The sequence below is a fragment of the Corvus brachyrhynchos genome, unplaced genomic scaffold (assembly GCF_000691975.1).
Source record: "Corvus brachyrhynchos isolate BGI_N302 unplaced genomic scaffold, ASM69197v1 scaffold60, whole genome shotgun sequence".
In the NCBI taxonomy this organism is placed as follows: Eukaryota; Metazoa; Chordata; class Aves; order Passeriformes; family Corvidae; genus Corvus; species Corvus brachyrhynchos.
In genome coordinates this window covers 2,725,830-2,741,158 of record NW_008236767.1, presented here as the reverse complement: position 1 = coordinate 2,741,158, position 15,329 = coordinate 2,725,830, and the positions used below count along the sequence as shown (strand labels likewise).

The window sequence follows — 15,329 nt, the reverse complement described above, 5'->3', positions numbered from 1 at the left end:
AAATCCTTGCAAACCCATAACTCCAAGTTGACTTCGATCATACTGTTAGAAAGATGTCCAGTTTTGATTTAAATATTTCAAGGGATGGAGAATCCATTAAATCCCCGTGGTAATTTGTTCCAACAGATAATTACCCTCACTTCTAAAAATGTGTTCCTTATTTCCTGTCTGTATTAACATAGCTTCAGCTTCCAATCACTAGGTCTCTATTCTTTCCTTCATCTTCCAGAATTAAAAAGCCTTTATCTCTGTAGGCAATTACAGAGAGTGATTAAAACTTTAATCTAAAAGGCCAATATATGGAACATTTTTTCACCTTAGTATCAAAGGCTTCCCTTTTCCAGTTATACTGTAAAGAAGGAGTAAACTCTGAGTGGAATTACTGTGAAGAAGGAAAGATCAGACTCTTCCCTCAAGCCACTTTACTTGAACAGGCAGAAACAAAGCAACTAATCCATAAGGATCAGTATTAAAATCAACAGCTTTATTATGTCCTACTTTGCACTTTATTTCCACATGCCCCAGTGTTTTGCAATACAGATTTCGTTTCGATTGGACAGTCAGTCTTGGCTCCACATTTTCAGTATTTAAGTCAGACTCCCAATATCACTTCAATGGGATATTTAGGCCAACAGCAACTTATCTTGACTTCCTTACTTCCAAATGAGGCAGACTACCGCAGAAGGCACCAGAACTTCTCCAGGTAACATTTATTTGAAGCCAGATTGAATCCTAGGGGACCATTCCAGCACTGCCTTGTACCCTGTATCACTCAGTTGGGTGGGGTTGCCCAGTACTAATGCTGGCCTACAGGCAATGACTTTATACAGTGGGCAAGGAAGGAAAAGGGACAGTGCCTTTAGCAAATCAGATTTTTGCCTGACTAACCATTTATAATAAGATTAGTGAAAGGCATTCCATTTTTCTGCTTAAATGTCCTTTGCAACTGTCATGGTAAAAACACGTTTTGTAGCCTGCAATCTTTTTTGGCACAACTGAAACTTTTTGCATAGCCTACTGATTTATTGTCTTGATGATCTTTTCTTCTGCCTTAGCAGTTCAAGATGTCTCTTGTGACGTTGCTTTTGAAAACCTGATACCTGAGTAGAATTCATTCCTCTTTAGCCACTACCAAAAGGTAACAATTTCAACGATAATTTAATGGTTCATAATATATACATAAGCCAAGCAGACCAGATCAAGTGACATTCACATGAAATGTTAACCCCAAAACTAGGTCCCTAAATCCCTGTGTAATTACAGCTATCAATATGTTTAGTGCACATGTATCCACCATCCCTTTAAGAGTTCAGTTTGATCCTTTGGATGCAGATTTGCAGCTCCTGTGCAGTAAAGACCAAGATCAGATGCTGTGTGCAGAATTCTAAGGTGTTTGTCTGAATGGATTTTTTCTGATGAGATTTTTGTTGAATTTAATGAGCACATACACTGCCCAAATGTGAAATATTATTTTTCTCACTGGTTATTTGGATAGTCTAAATTTATTGCAGATGAATTCCTTTTTATTCTTAGTTAAGTTTGCCTTTGTAAGCAGTGCCAGATTTGCCAGTTAATACACAAAAACATCACAGCCTTACGGACTGCAGCTTAAGTACAGATCTTGGTGCTTCTTTTTGTCATTAAGTTCAACTATCAACAGCATGCAGCCAATAAATGATGAAGAGCCTCAGGAAATGTTTAGTTCTAAATCATTAATTGTTTTTTAATTCCTTCACAGCATTTTTTTATGAAGTCACCTTCCTAAAAATTTGTACAATCTTCTCTTTAGGTAATCAAACATCTAGAGACATGTAGACTGCATCCAAAAATGAAAGGTGTCGCTCATTTGCATAGCTTGTTTCTATCTACCAATCCTCAACACACTGGCATTTCTTCCTGCAGTACAGTCTGATGACCCAGTGCATTTTTAGTATCCCAGCTTTTCCAGCAAGACAGGAATAAAAACCTTTCTCTCTGTTTCTCAGAGAGAAAGGTGAATGCTCTGCCTAATGTCACTTCCCTATTGAAAATCAGGTTTGTAACAACTGATTGAGGGGCAGGAGAGAAACCTGTGCTCCTGCCTTCAGCTCTCACATGCCAAGCTGCAGCCTGGAATTTTTACAGCTCTGTCCTGAAACTCTGACAAGAAGGGTTTACAACAGAAATCTTGCCAGACCCTTAACCGTAGCGACGCCACTATAATATTTATAAGTACATTATACTCTTTCCAAACATATGCGCTTATTACTTATGTCTTTGCTTCTGCCTCTCTTCTGGGGGACTTTTCTGTATAAACAAAACAGATTCTCTTGCTTATACTTAGAAAATCTAATTGCTCTGCGTCTCTAGCTGTTATACAAACGCCCAAACAGCCAAGAGATTCTTTCACTGCATTTGCACAGCAGCAAGTCTCTACAAAAAACATAAACTTCCTTTTCCACTTTGCTCTTCTTCGCTTTCATAAATCTGCCCATTTCACTCGTGTTTGGATAAGACTCTTCTTTAAAAAAAAAAAGAAGAAGTTAAAATAAAAAGATGGAAGTCTGAGGTGGATAGGCCATCAGTTATACAGACCAGCCTTACAAGAGCTGACAATTCTGTCCCTTTAAGTAAACAGAGGAACAGAAAAGATACATAAACAAAAAGACCACTTGCAGGGCTGACAGCTTGTCTGCTCCAGGAAAAGCAGGTTCCCAGGGAAAGTGATTGCCAAATAGTAATAGGGAGTGACAGGGATTTCCTAGATTTTCCATGAACATCTCAAAGCAGTTTTTTCCTGGGCACAGATATGCCCATTTCTGCTGATGAGTTAGACAGATGTGGCCTGCATGTGAGAAACTGCTCAAAAGTAGCTAACCCAAAACAATACAGGTTCTTCTCCACAAGGCTTTAGCTGGATTCAAAGTCACCAGAGCTTTTAGTGAACACAGACCAGGATGTCCTTACCTGCTGTTGGGTTGGGTTTGCATCAGGGTTTCAGGTTTGCAAATCACAGTCAAACTGAGGAATAATCTGACAGTGGCCTCAACTGAGCTTAAAGCAAAATGAAATAGCACTCCATTCTGAAATAGTAGAATTCTGCTGAAATCATCTTTCTTGTGAGAGTTTAGCTGTTAAAATGGGTCTAGACCAACTCTAAAACAATAGGAAATCAAACATGTATAGGTATGAATACGTAGCCTGATTCTAGTCAGGAGTGCTAGGTAAGTTTTCCACTTCAGCTGCCTTTTTACCCTTACTAAAAAATATTTCAGTTGCATCGTTGTATCTGTTTGAATGCTTAGATAATTCAGAAATTAAACTATTTCAAATTATGATATGCATAAGGCATGCAAAAAGGAAGTGGGGGGGGGGGCAGGGCAAGAAAGACTTTTAAGTAAAAAAGTAATACCTAAAGCACATTATACACAGAAATTGTGTAAGTCAGGTAAATTACTCCTGCATGGGGTTTTCTGGAAAACAGTTTCTCTGGTCTCTCTGATGCTGATGCAGTCTCTCTTATCAGGAAAAATGTATACTGGTCAGCATCTTCTACAGTTCTTCTGCAGTCATAAACAGGCAGTAAAAAAAAAGACACAACTTTTTTTAAAAAGCTACTATCACATAACAAAAGCCCTCCAAAATATTCTTTCCTGTTGCACTTTATTCTTTTGTAGTTTTTGTTTTCTCAAAAAAGGGATTTAGTTTTTGGTAAGCTCTTCTGTCTACACATATGACATATGTGGTATGGCTGCAGAAAGAATGGGGAAACAGTAGACTCAAGTTATCCCTAAATTATACGATGAGTTGTTTGAATGACTGATCTGGTCATAGCAGTAAGAAAATGATGTGAGGTTGGATGAATGTCTATATTTCTAATCCTGATAATTTTAAGGACGTGAAGACAAAGTTACCTGTGGGGGAAAAAAACCATTATGGAAGACCAAATATAATCCATCTATAGGTGGAATTGTATTAAGATTGTTCTTAAATATACATATGATTCCTCTCTCAAAATATTTGCATTAAATTCTGGGGATTAACCTAAGTATAACCTCCCACAAAACACCTCAGAACTCAGTCACTAATGCTGAAACCTAGCATTGATAGTAGGCCTGAGCTTCATTATCTGAAAATATGTCTGATCATTCATGATTCTTCTGAATTTGAGGAACTTAAGAAGGAATTAACCCCTGCACCGAAATGATAGGGCACAGAGATAAAGTCTAATACATTCTTTCATTTTCCCTTTATTTTTGGCATGAGTTGTGTCAGAACACTTTAGCCTTGGATGAACTGTATCCTGACAACTGAAAATGTAAAGTCAGGAAGTTAAGAGACTATTAAGAAAAAGGAGATCAAGGGAGCAAAAAAACATACAAATAAGTTTGATGACAAGGAACAAATTTCATTAAGAAGAAACCCACATGAGGAAAACCAGTTTTTACTTTGTTGTTGTAATGGACAAAGTCAGCAATATAAAACAACCAGGTCATCCATCTATTCCTGCAGGAAAACCACTGGAGCCTTCAATATCATAGTGTCAGCTGCTTTTCTATAGCCTGACCTCATGAGCTAAGAAGCATGAACTCTGCTAAAAAAGATTCCTTTGGGTTCAGTAAGGCTGCCTCCTGTTTTTAAGTTTGCTCTATGTGTGTGTGTGGGTACTGTGACACCTGCAGTCTGATACGGCTGTTATTGCTCTAACTAGGCAAACTAATTTAGGCACACGGGGTTTTTTTTTTAGTCATGCTTAAGTGGCTGATTTTTGCCTTTGAAAACAGGAAACAAGTGCTGTAATTGTAAAGAACTAATCTGGTAATTAAACCATTAAGGACAAGAAATCAAGGGTGGGTTTTGAGGGTAGTTTACCTTTTTCTGGGTTGTTTTTTGGGGATTTTTTTGAGTCAGAAGCTTTCAATTGGACACAACTCAGACACAACTTTCCTTAACTAACCTCTGATTCTGCTTAGAGCACTAAGGAAGTGGAGAAGGAGGAGGACTTAAATGGACTGAACCAGAAAATAATAAAAGAAAAACAATACTATTCTCTGGAGAAATGAGTGTCATGATGAAAAATCAGTTTATTCTCAGTTAGAATAAATTTTGAAAGAAAGAAAACACAAGAAGATAATTTTCAAAGGAACTTCTCTCATAAAAAATTGATGTGTGTATCATGGGGCTAGCTTTAAAAAGGAAGCAATAATTTAAAGACCATTCTCTTTCCCAGAACCCTTGCTTCTAATTTTTAACAAAATAGTCAGGGGCAAGGCTGTTTAGAAAAGCACCTGAATGTGATTTGGGCAGGGTTTTTTTCCTTCCTTTTGTTAATAAATTGTGATTAACAGCTAAAATGTGTAAGCAGAGCTAAGTTGTTAAATCAAACTTAGTAAATCTGAGTGGCCAGCCAGGGACAATGCTGGATTGAAGGAAGAATCATTTTGCTTTCCTGCTGCCCAAGACATATCAAAAGCTTTGCATCTACAGCTCATGAGTCAAACCTTGACCTTAGCTGCACCTGTAAGTGAAAGATAGGTACTGTAGGTGCACAGCTAATTAACAGCTTTGTTTCAGCTAGGTGTTAGAAGACCAAGCAAAGTTCCAGCAAATTTCACTCCTGAGAAACTAAACCGAGCATTTTTGAGAAATGACAGGACAACAGATAAATGCAGCCAACTATGTAAATCCACTGCTTGGCTTGTCAACGATGACATTAGGCAGGGGTCCTGGACAATATAGGGATGCAACCATCTTCTGGGTTTTGCTTCTTGACCTGTAACTGAAAGTTTTGAATTTAGGTCTGCCTTCCATGCTTATTTGCTGAAGATGATGGCCAGAAGCTGCCTCCAACCTCCTGCTATGTTCCGGCACTACACACCTGAGCCGAGGTACTTTCGCACACGGTGTCTCCTCAGATATTGGACAGGAATTTCCTCCCACGCCACCGACAGAAGAACAAACCACATGAAAATGGAATGAGTCCTAAGACACTGAATATTTCCCCTCCCCATCCTGGATGTTTACAAGCATTCTTTGCTGTCAAAACAATGTTCATACAAACCAGTGATTGTGCTGGGGCATTTCAGTCTAAGCATGTGGCTAGATATATAGAGAAACACTCAGAAAACAACTTTCTTAAACAAATAAACAGCTGAGCTCTTGAACTTTATGCTCACAGTAATCTGCCATCATTAATCCCACTCAGTGTTTGACATAGCAGCCTAAATGAGGAAGGCATGGAGAGCAGGGGAGTAGGGTTGAAAAAGGTCATAACCTTCTGTTTAAACTAGCTGAGAACCATTTTCTTAAACCTGGAATATAGGATGGGCCAGATCCATCTGCTCAGGAGCATCAATCTTGTGAGGAAACAGACCTGATATCTTTGGCATGAGTGTTGCTAGAAGTATATGGATGGCATTCATAGTTAATTGCTAAAAGCCCAAAAGTCCCTTACAAGAAGATTCCATAGGCCAGCATAGCTTCTGTATCATAACTGTTCAGAGTCTCTTTCCGTTTAAAAAATGATAAAAACACAATCCAACTCCTAAGAAAGAGAGTTTCTGCATTAAGAAGATGCTTAGGGAAAAGGATCATTTCAGAAGTCTTGAAGAGAACTACAAACTACTGTTTCAAGCAGTACCCTTGATTTTCCTAAGAAAAGTCTCTCACCTATAGTCACAAATCCAGGTGGAGAAGCTGAGGTAGTCCCCATTGTCAACATGTATTATTCTCCTATGACACCAGAACATTACTAATTTATACACAAGTTACTGGAGTCATTCACATTATTTTCTTTGGGAAGGGGGAAGAAGAGAAGATGGCTGCTGAAGAGGTTGGGTGGGGAAAGAGATGCAGGCAAGGAAAACTGATTATTATTGCTGCTAACAAAACTTGCTCTTTTTTCCCTCATTGTCAAATAGTGCTGTTCAGCTGATGAAAACCAGATGGGCCCTCAGACATTTGATGAAGCAATACGGTCCACATGCTGAATGCTAACATGAAGCAAAGGTGTTAATTACTGGCTTGTAGGTTAAAAAAAAAGAATGCTCCACCTGCACGCTATAACTTCTGAACCTTCATTTGCTAGGAACAGGAAAACTATAATGTAAACAACCTGTCCCACTCATTGTTCTTTTATGAGGGAAAATTTGAATTTTAAGGCAGATTACAACCCTGAGTGACAGAAAAATCTATGCAACTGGATTTGTCCATTGAACAGATTGAAGAATCAAACCATTTCTAGGTAGAGAGAGTAGCTGATGCCTAGTCTGGGACCAGCCATGTCCCTTAGTATTGCCTCAGCCTGGGCACAAATAGATCCTGAAAACCTTTAGCCTCCAGTAAAAAAAAATTAACAGAGTCCTAGAACCTTAGCAGATAGGCCTGATTCCCAGTGCAGCAAGTGAGCCATGGACCCCCGCATGGGGGACTTTCATCCCTGCTGACTTACTGCTGCTGATGGAGCTTGCTTTGCTGCTGATATGCAGCAACTGATTGACTTGTTTGCTGTCACAAACAACACATGCTTACTGAGGAAGCTACAGAAGCTGGGAAGGTGACAGCCCTTCCCTCTCCATGATTAGTGTTATGTCTCATGGTGCACTGTAGAATAATTAAACCTTGAATTGAATGATGTGCTGTTGGCCGCCTTCCTCACCCTGGCGTCTTTCCACACTGTCAAATTTCCTCTTTTCAACTACATTGCCTTACCTTTCTTAAATTTTGCTCCAGGACAGATTTCCACCTTTCTTTCACCAATTTTTTTTCTCCTCAGAAGCCCCTTCACTACGCGGTCCTGCCTGTGGCTGCAGCAGGGACATGGGTGAAGGCATAGGACCAGCTGGGTGTAGACACATCCCTCCCTCCAGGGCAGTGTTTGAAAGAAATGTGTGCTTGCCTCTGGCCAGTTAGCAGTCAGCAGCACCGCAGTGCTGTGCTCCTGTTTCTGATACACTTTCCTTCAGCAGCTCCACATGGTGGGGAGGGTGGTGGGGAAAACAAGTTCACAGTGTGACCCAGTCTAAAATCAGCAGAGCAATCCTTTCCTTGTCAACTTGTACCCAGCTTCCTGTTTTGATGCACCATTCCCTGACTACTATTTAATCCCAGTTTGGCTCTAAAAGTATTACAAAATACATTTTTGGCAATGGTTTTCTGAGATTCCTAGCAAAAAAAATTCATTTTTGGGAAGATGCCGAATTCTAATAAAGCTGTTCAGGGGAAATGTTTTCCAGCTATAGCTACTGTGACCACTTATTGCATTTAAGCACTGATGTTTGGAAATAACCTGTTATGGGAGAAATTGATACACACTTTTCTGGAAATGATTTATAAGTACTGTTTTCACCAAAAAGACTACCACTCTGCGGAACAGCGTGACCCTGGGACAAGGGACAAGATTAGACATAAGACACAGGCTGAAACAGCTCTTGAATATAATTCAGAGAATGGTGACCTTTCACAAATGAAACTACAATAATAAGAGTCTTGGAAGTAACAAGTGCTACTAAATAATTTCCCAGATACCAGTAACTTGGAGATAAGCCTGAGGAATAGTATGGAGTAGATCTCTCTGGAGTCTGCAATACACAGGTCTGCATCCTCTGAAACTAAAGTAAGATCTAAGATCTTGAGGAAGGTAAAATTAAACACTTGCAGCAATATTTGTGATAAAACACTAATAATTTGGGAATCAGAAAATATGTGGTATTAGAACAATACTCCATGGTTTCTGGTTGCCCTAGAAATTTCATCTGCTTGGTATTATTTTCAGCTTGAAAGTGATGCTGGAGAGTGTCTTCCTTTTACTTGATAAATATTTGGGTTTTAAGAGACGTCACTTAAAGTAGAATTTCCTCTGGTGTTCCTGAATGTACGGAAAAGATCGTTCTTCTGAATGAAAGTAAGAAGTAGCAATGGACATGCCCTGGGTGCAGCATCCAGCTCCCTTGGTGTACATATACAGAAAAATCCCACAAGGCTTAAGTGGACTCAAGATCAGCAGTTCCTTCCTTTCACAGGTTTTCAAAGTCCACTGCATATTCTGATGTTTGCTGAAATCCAAGGAGTACTTTATAATCAATTAGGAAGATCTCAGAGGGTTTCTCAGAAGCACAGAAGTGATAAATGTACCCCAGATCAGGAGGTATTCTGTTAGAAACTTTGGAAAGCAAATGTTTCCTGCCCTAGCTTCCTCATGTTCCAAACCATGTATAGGGGATACAGTAAATAAAATCTAAATACAGCCAATAAATATTATTCTTACTTTAGTTCTCTTAGAAAATGCTAGAAGACCAATTTGCATTAATTTTCACTTCACACCCAGATTGTTTCTTTGTAACACACCCTCTCTGCTAGGTCATATCTAATAGAAATATGCTTCCATGGCAATACCTATTTTCTTATAGATCACAAATATTCTACTGAGATAGCCATCGTTTAATTTTTAATTTTTTTCTGCACAAAAATCAAACTAGTACAACAAAAAGAGACATGAGCTTCAAATAAAACAAGAGGTTAACAAGAATTTGGATAATTTCCATGTTAAAATGGTTGGGCCTAACACACTCAGATTATAGACCACATAAGATTCTAAGATGCATAAAACTTTTTAAATACATCACAAATGGACAAATTAAATCTTGGAACTACTGACAGATATTGGAACTACTGACAGATATTATAGGAAAGATGTCTCTGAGGGGAGATAAAAGAAGACTGGGAAGGACAATGATGGTGTCCATCTTTAAAAAAGAGGCAGAAGAGGAAAGGGGAAATTTTTACACGACAACCCCAGGATGCCGGAGAAATGCTTAAACAAATAATCAACAAACCATCTGTAAATACCTAGAAAATAAACAATGTGATAAGCATAAGCCAGTTTACATTTGCCAGAACAAACTCTGCAAAACCAAAGTAATTCCTACAACCACGTAACAGAACTTGTGGGTAAAGAAGTTATAGTCGTAATATAGCTCATCTTAAGAAATGGGCCAGACTGTATGACATGATGTGCTCTGGAGAAATTTATGGAAGCATGGACAAGGGGAAAGAGAAATACAATTCTCTTTTCAGGGGGGAACAATCAATGGCTAAAGGGCTTCTCCCATATCCCATATTTCTCAGTATTTTCACTAATGATCCATAAAAGATACAAAAAGTATTTATCAAATATGAAAACCAAATTATTCATCAAATTTGAAGAGAACACTAAATAAGACAAACTCTTAATGCACTAGAGTATATAAAAGATGCTGTAATCCTCCTACATTTGTTTTAGCAGTCAGAAAGGCACACTTTCCACAGGGCAGAGGACTATTTATTGCCTCTGTACAGGAATAAACTGCTGCATGAGCAGCTAGAGAAGTAGTTAGACAGGAAAGAACTAGGGGTTATGTAGTGGATCACAGGGTGAATGATGCAGTGTTTCAAATGACGCACTGGATAGCCTGCAAACGAAGATAAACAGTCTGCAGGAGACTAGATCTCCTTCTTCCTCTTTCAGAGCTTGAGAGGCCTCAGCTACTGTATCTGAGTAAAAGTATTGAGCATTGACAGGAGAACTGCATATTAAAAGCCTACAAAATATGCCTTAGAGGAAAAATTGGAAGATTTGAGGTTATTTGGTTGCTAAATAGAAGATGGAGAGGACATGATTGTCTTAAATATACAAAAGAAAGTTGCAGAGAGGAAGTACATATTTTCTATGCCCTTGGTGTTTAGGACTAGGTTAATAGAAAGATTTTGTATTAACAAAGGCTTCCTAAGAGTATGAACGGTGAAGGTCTGGAGTAAACACATGAGGAGACTGTGGACTTTTCAACATGAAACACTTTTAAGAAGTGATCAAACGTGTAAGACATAATACAATTATGGTTGATACAGTCTTTCCATGTTCATCACTTTGAAGTCTTCTTTGTTCTTGTGATGCTGTGAAATCACAGTCCACAGAAAGCTGATGGCCTCTGAGGCCACAGTCTTCAGACTCCTATCAAAGTGCATCTCTATAGTACAGTTCTCAAATAAAAGTTTAATGGCAAGGGCAGACAGTGGTCCACAGAAGAACTTGAGGTTTGGCAGTGGCCAGTTAGCTGAAAAAGCTTGGAGATACTGGCACAGGCCCTACCTCAAAATCTGAACTCATTTTACATCCCACCTTTATTCAGCCAGAATCTCACAGGAATATGGGAAGAAAAAAAAAAAAAAAAGGTGGAGGGAGAGGCAGCTTTCCTGCTTCCCTTCCCACTTTTTCTTTATTTAAACTCATGGAGACCAGGAAATTCTCCCATATTTGCCAGAGGTATAGCAGTACAATTTTTTTTTCCCACACATCTAAAGTAGAGTAAATTTAACCACACAAGATGTATAATTATCACCCTGAAATGCACTGCTGTCATGAAATGGAATTTATTCACAGTCAGGAAACAGTTAGGCCTCAGGTTTGCTGGACATTATCAGCAGGGCTGTGACATCCAGGGCAGCCAGTCCAACAGCTCCAAGCGAGCTCAGCACTCACAAACCATGTTATGCTTCTGAGTACTTATTACCAATAAAACAAATGTTATGAGTGTATATTTTTAGGTAGCCCAGTTGATTTTTCAGCCAGTCTCTCATAAGCTGAGGAGGTCTATGTGACACGGTGAGGCTCACTGGGGGAGCTTGAAGACAACACATTTTACTGCACAGCTTTGGTTCTGCACTTCAGGAGCTGCTCTACAGCAGTGCTGCTGGAGAGAAAGGTCACGCACGGAATAAACCCACTGCAAATGATCATTTCTGCTGCTGGAGAATGAATCCTAACACCTCTTTGGCAGTTGTGGGTATCAAACAGCAGCTGTCCTCAAAGGAGAGGAAGGAACACTGGAGTGTTTCTGCTGCAGCCCCAACCACAGCAAGCCCCAGCAGGCAGGCAGTGGTTGTGGGTGTCCCTGTAACACCTACCCCGCTCCAACAGAGACACTCTGAGCAATAGCTCAGCAAGGCTCCAGCTCACCCACACCAAGCAGACCTCACCATGCATTGGGATCTGGCTAAGTTTTAGAGCCATGACACATTTTGGCAGGTTGGCATCTGGCGGTTCAAATGCACCTGCTTACAATTAGCTACAATAAATTCCACATAAAATATGTCACTGCTTGGATCAGGGTACCTTGTTCACATACTCATTTTTTAACCCTTTCAGTATCCTTGTTTTATTAAAAGTAAGCCAAAGAGGTTTCCTTTAACTTTTATTGACCTTTCCTTCACCAGAGCTTCCCTTTTTAAGGACCCTATATTGCGGACAAAAGAAAAAAGCCCATTAACAGCAGCACAAGAGACTGAATTGTGCTGTATGAGGGCAACTAAAGTAAACAAAACCCACTGAACATTCTCTGTGATGCTGAGCAGAAATAGATTAACTCCTAATATGGAGTTAATACTCTTCCAAAACACACAATAGCATTTCCTTGTACTCCTAATTATGACAATAAAACAACTGTGTTTGGAGAGGAAATGAAGAAACACCAGAAATCACCTGGTCACCCAATACACGTGCATTATTGAGCTATAAAGTTCCATTTTTGGATACCACTACCACATTCTGCTGCTATAGTGATATTTTTTATGTCTCACAATATGAACTTTAAGAGGGACAGATTGCCTGGTTTATGTACTATTGTGGGACATAGAGATTTTTACTGGAACAAAATAATGAACTATCAAACAAGCATGCTCTAATTGTGCTAATAAATAGTCACAAAATCCTGTTAACTCCAAAAGCCTGGGGCAAAATGTATTTACTTCAGGAAAATAAGAAGTAAATTAATTTAGGATAGGATGCACCTGGAGGAAGTTTAGACCTAACTGTTGGCCCAAACCAAATGTGAAGGATGTCTGGATCCAGTTCCATATTCATATTCCATCTTGCTTCTACCTCTATAACATGATGGAATGGGAAAAGCCAAATTCCAGATCCAAGAATACACAATATTTCAAGGACTAATATAAACCCTTTTTCTCCTTCAGTGAGACATAGAACATCCTTGTAGTCAGCATGGTGCAAAGTGGATGCAAACATAAGCATATGAAATTTAACTCTATCCATCCATGTTCTATTTCTTTTGGTAACACTAACTTCACATCCCTAACTGCATTATTCTCCCAAATGAAAGAAGAGTAATGCTCACCAATACTACAGCCTGACAGGCAAAAAGAGGTACAGAATAAAGATTGACTACTAGACTTTCAAAAAACTCTTCCACCCTGATTAAAAGTGGAAAGGAAGTTTTTTATCACAAAAACAATTATGCTGCTGGCTCCCATTCTTTTTAATTTTTATTCAGGAATTCAGTTAAACTGAAAATATAGATGACATTTAGGCTGAATGGGCACTTGCAATTCAGCATGCTGGCAATGAAATCCACTCCTTGAAAAACTGTGGGAGACTAAACCCAAACTATACTGCAACAATTTTTTTATCTTTTCTTTTTTTTTTTCTTTTTTTTTTCTTTTTTTTTTTGTTTGGTTGGTTGGTTTTTGTTTGGGTTTTTTTATTTGTTTGGGGTTTTTTGGGTTTTTTGATCACTGAGGTCAAAGTACTGTGGCATGTTTATCCTCCCCTACTCTAGCTGGCAACCCTTCTGCTTCCTTTCTCCAACTGGAGGGGAAGGTGAGAGGCTGCTTCGCATTGTCTGGCAGGGGACGTTTGTCTCATGGGAGAGAAAATGCCTTCCTACAGACTACAAAAAAAAGTCTCTGTAGACAGGATATACAGCACACTCCATGTAAACTTCATTTTGATGTAGTTAAGTGATATTTACAAGGCAACATCACTTTATGTGTTACTAAGTTGGCTCTGGCATACTCCAGGGGCTAAGCCCATCTGGGGCTAGAGAGCAAGGAAAAGGCTCAAGATTGCAGACTTCCGAATGCAAAACCACCTGGTCAGGTTTTAGATGCTTAATCCAAACTGTCACATATAAATGCACAAGCTTCTATAGGCCATGTGGAGCTCACAAGAATCAGTGTTGGAGAAGCTATCTGATACACTTAAAGAGACACTGATTGCTCTATAAAGGAATAGAGGAACCCCATAGGAGGGCCACAAAGTTGATAATAGGACTGGAGCACCTCCTCTATGAAGACAGGCTGAGAAATTTGGGACTGTTCGGCCTGGAGAAGAGAAGCCTGCATGGAGACCTCACAGCAACCTTCCTGTACTTGAAGGGGGCCTGCAGGGAAGCTGGAGAGGGACAGTTCATCAGGAACTGTAGTGACAGGACAAGGAGCAACGGGTACAAACTGAAAGAGGGGAAATTCAGGTCAGATATTAGAAGGAAAGTCTTGACTGTGAGGTTGGTACACCACTATAACAGGTTGTTCAGGGAGGTTGTGGATGCCCCAATCCACTGTTCAAGGACAGGTTGGATAAAGCCTTCAGCAACCTGGTCTAAGGGAATGTGTCCCTGCCCATGGCAGTGGGGGCTAGGAGTAGATGATCTTTAAGGTCCTTTCCAACTCTTAACATTCTGTGATTATGTAAGTAGGGCTGAAAATTACATAGAGGTCCCTTGCAATCTTATACAGTTAGTAATGGGGTTAATCCAGAAAATATCTCTGACACTAGAAAAATCTCAGTCAAGCAAAAAACCCCAAAGGATCATAATTGCAACGTACCTGAGTAAGGGAACAGGAAAAACTGCTGTCCACAGCTTTAATCAATTTAAACATCTTTATCAAAGCAATACAACAGATACAATACAACAATTTTTTCATGTCTGGTCCACAGAAGCCAGATGCACTTAGATTGTGTGTACATATATACATAAAATTCTTGCCAAAATTTGTGGGAGTTGTGCAGCCTCACAAAAGGGGCACAGTCTTCTTACTTGAAGCACTTTAGCCATGAAAATTCCAGAGAACTTATCTTGTCACTGGTCTCTTGGGGCACATCTGTCTCACATTCAGTAGTTCAGGTAAAACAATTAAAAAAAAAAAACCAACAGAAAAGCTCTGTGAGGTTTTAATAAAGACTTTTATGTAGAGCAGGGTTCAACAAGATGTTTGCTACTCCACCAAAGATTTATGCTACCAAAAGCCAACTTGGGTCTTTAATATAAACCAAATCCCCCTATATTTAGTTGAGCATGGAGAAAGCAGTATCACATTAAAGTGAATCTAATAGCTGAAAGGATGGAATCTATAATTTATATTTCTCTCTATATAATTCTTGTTGACTTGACACAGCATCACTCTCTCCAAACATATTCTTATTTCCCCAAAGCTTGAAATTCTAAGAAGAGCTGTAACAACATCTCAGTCCAACAACTTTGTGATTGCTCCCTCTTCATAAAACAGTTTCCCTGAGTTCT

At 39.3% G+C, this 15,329-nt stretch overlaps 1 long non-coding RNA gene across 2 annotated transcripts; it reads left to right on the top strand.

Annotated features, from left to right (window-relative positions):
* The first annotated feature begins 615 nt into the window (after nucleotides 1-615).
* LOC108444984 lies at nucleotides 616-8,218 on the top strand. 2 transcript variants are annotated; one of them, XR_001859708.1, is made up of 3 exons: nucleotides 616-703; nucleotides 1,059-1,138; nucleotides 5,778-8,218. It is a non-coding gene; the product is annotated as an uncharacterized LOC108444984 (long non-coding RNA). The 2 variants fall into 2 exon arrangements; XR_001859707.1 differs by having other exon boundaries at nucleotides 1,056-1,138.
* The last annotated feature ends 7,111 nt before the right edge of the window (nucleotides 8,219-15,329 follow it).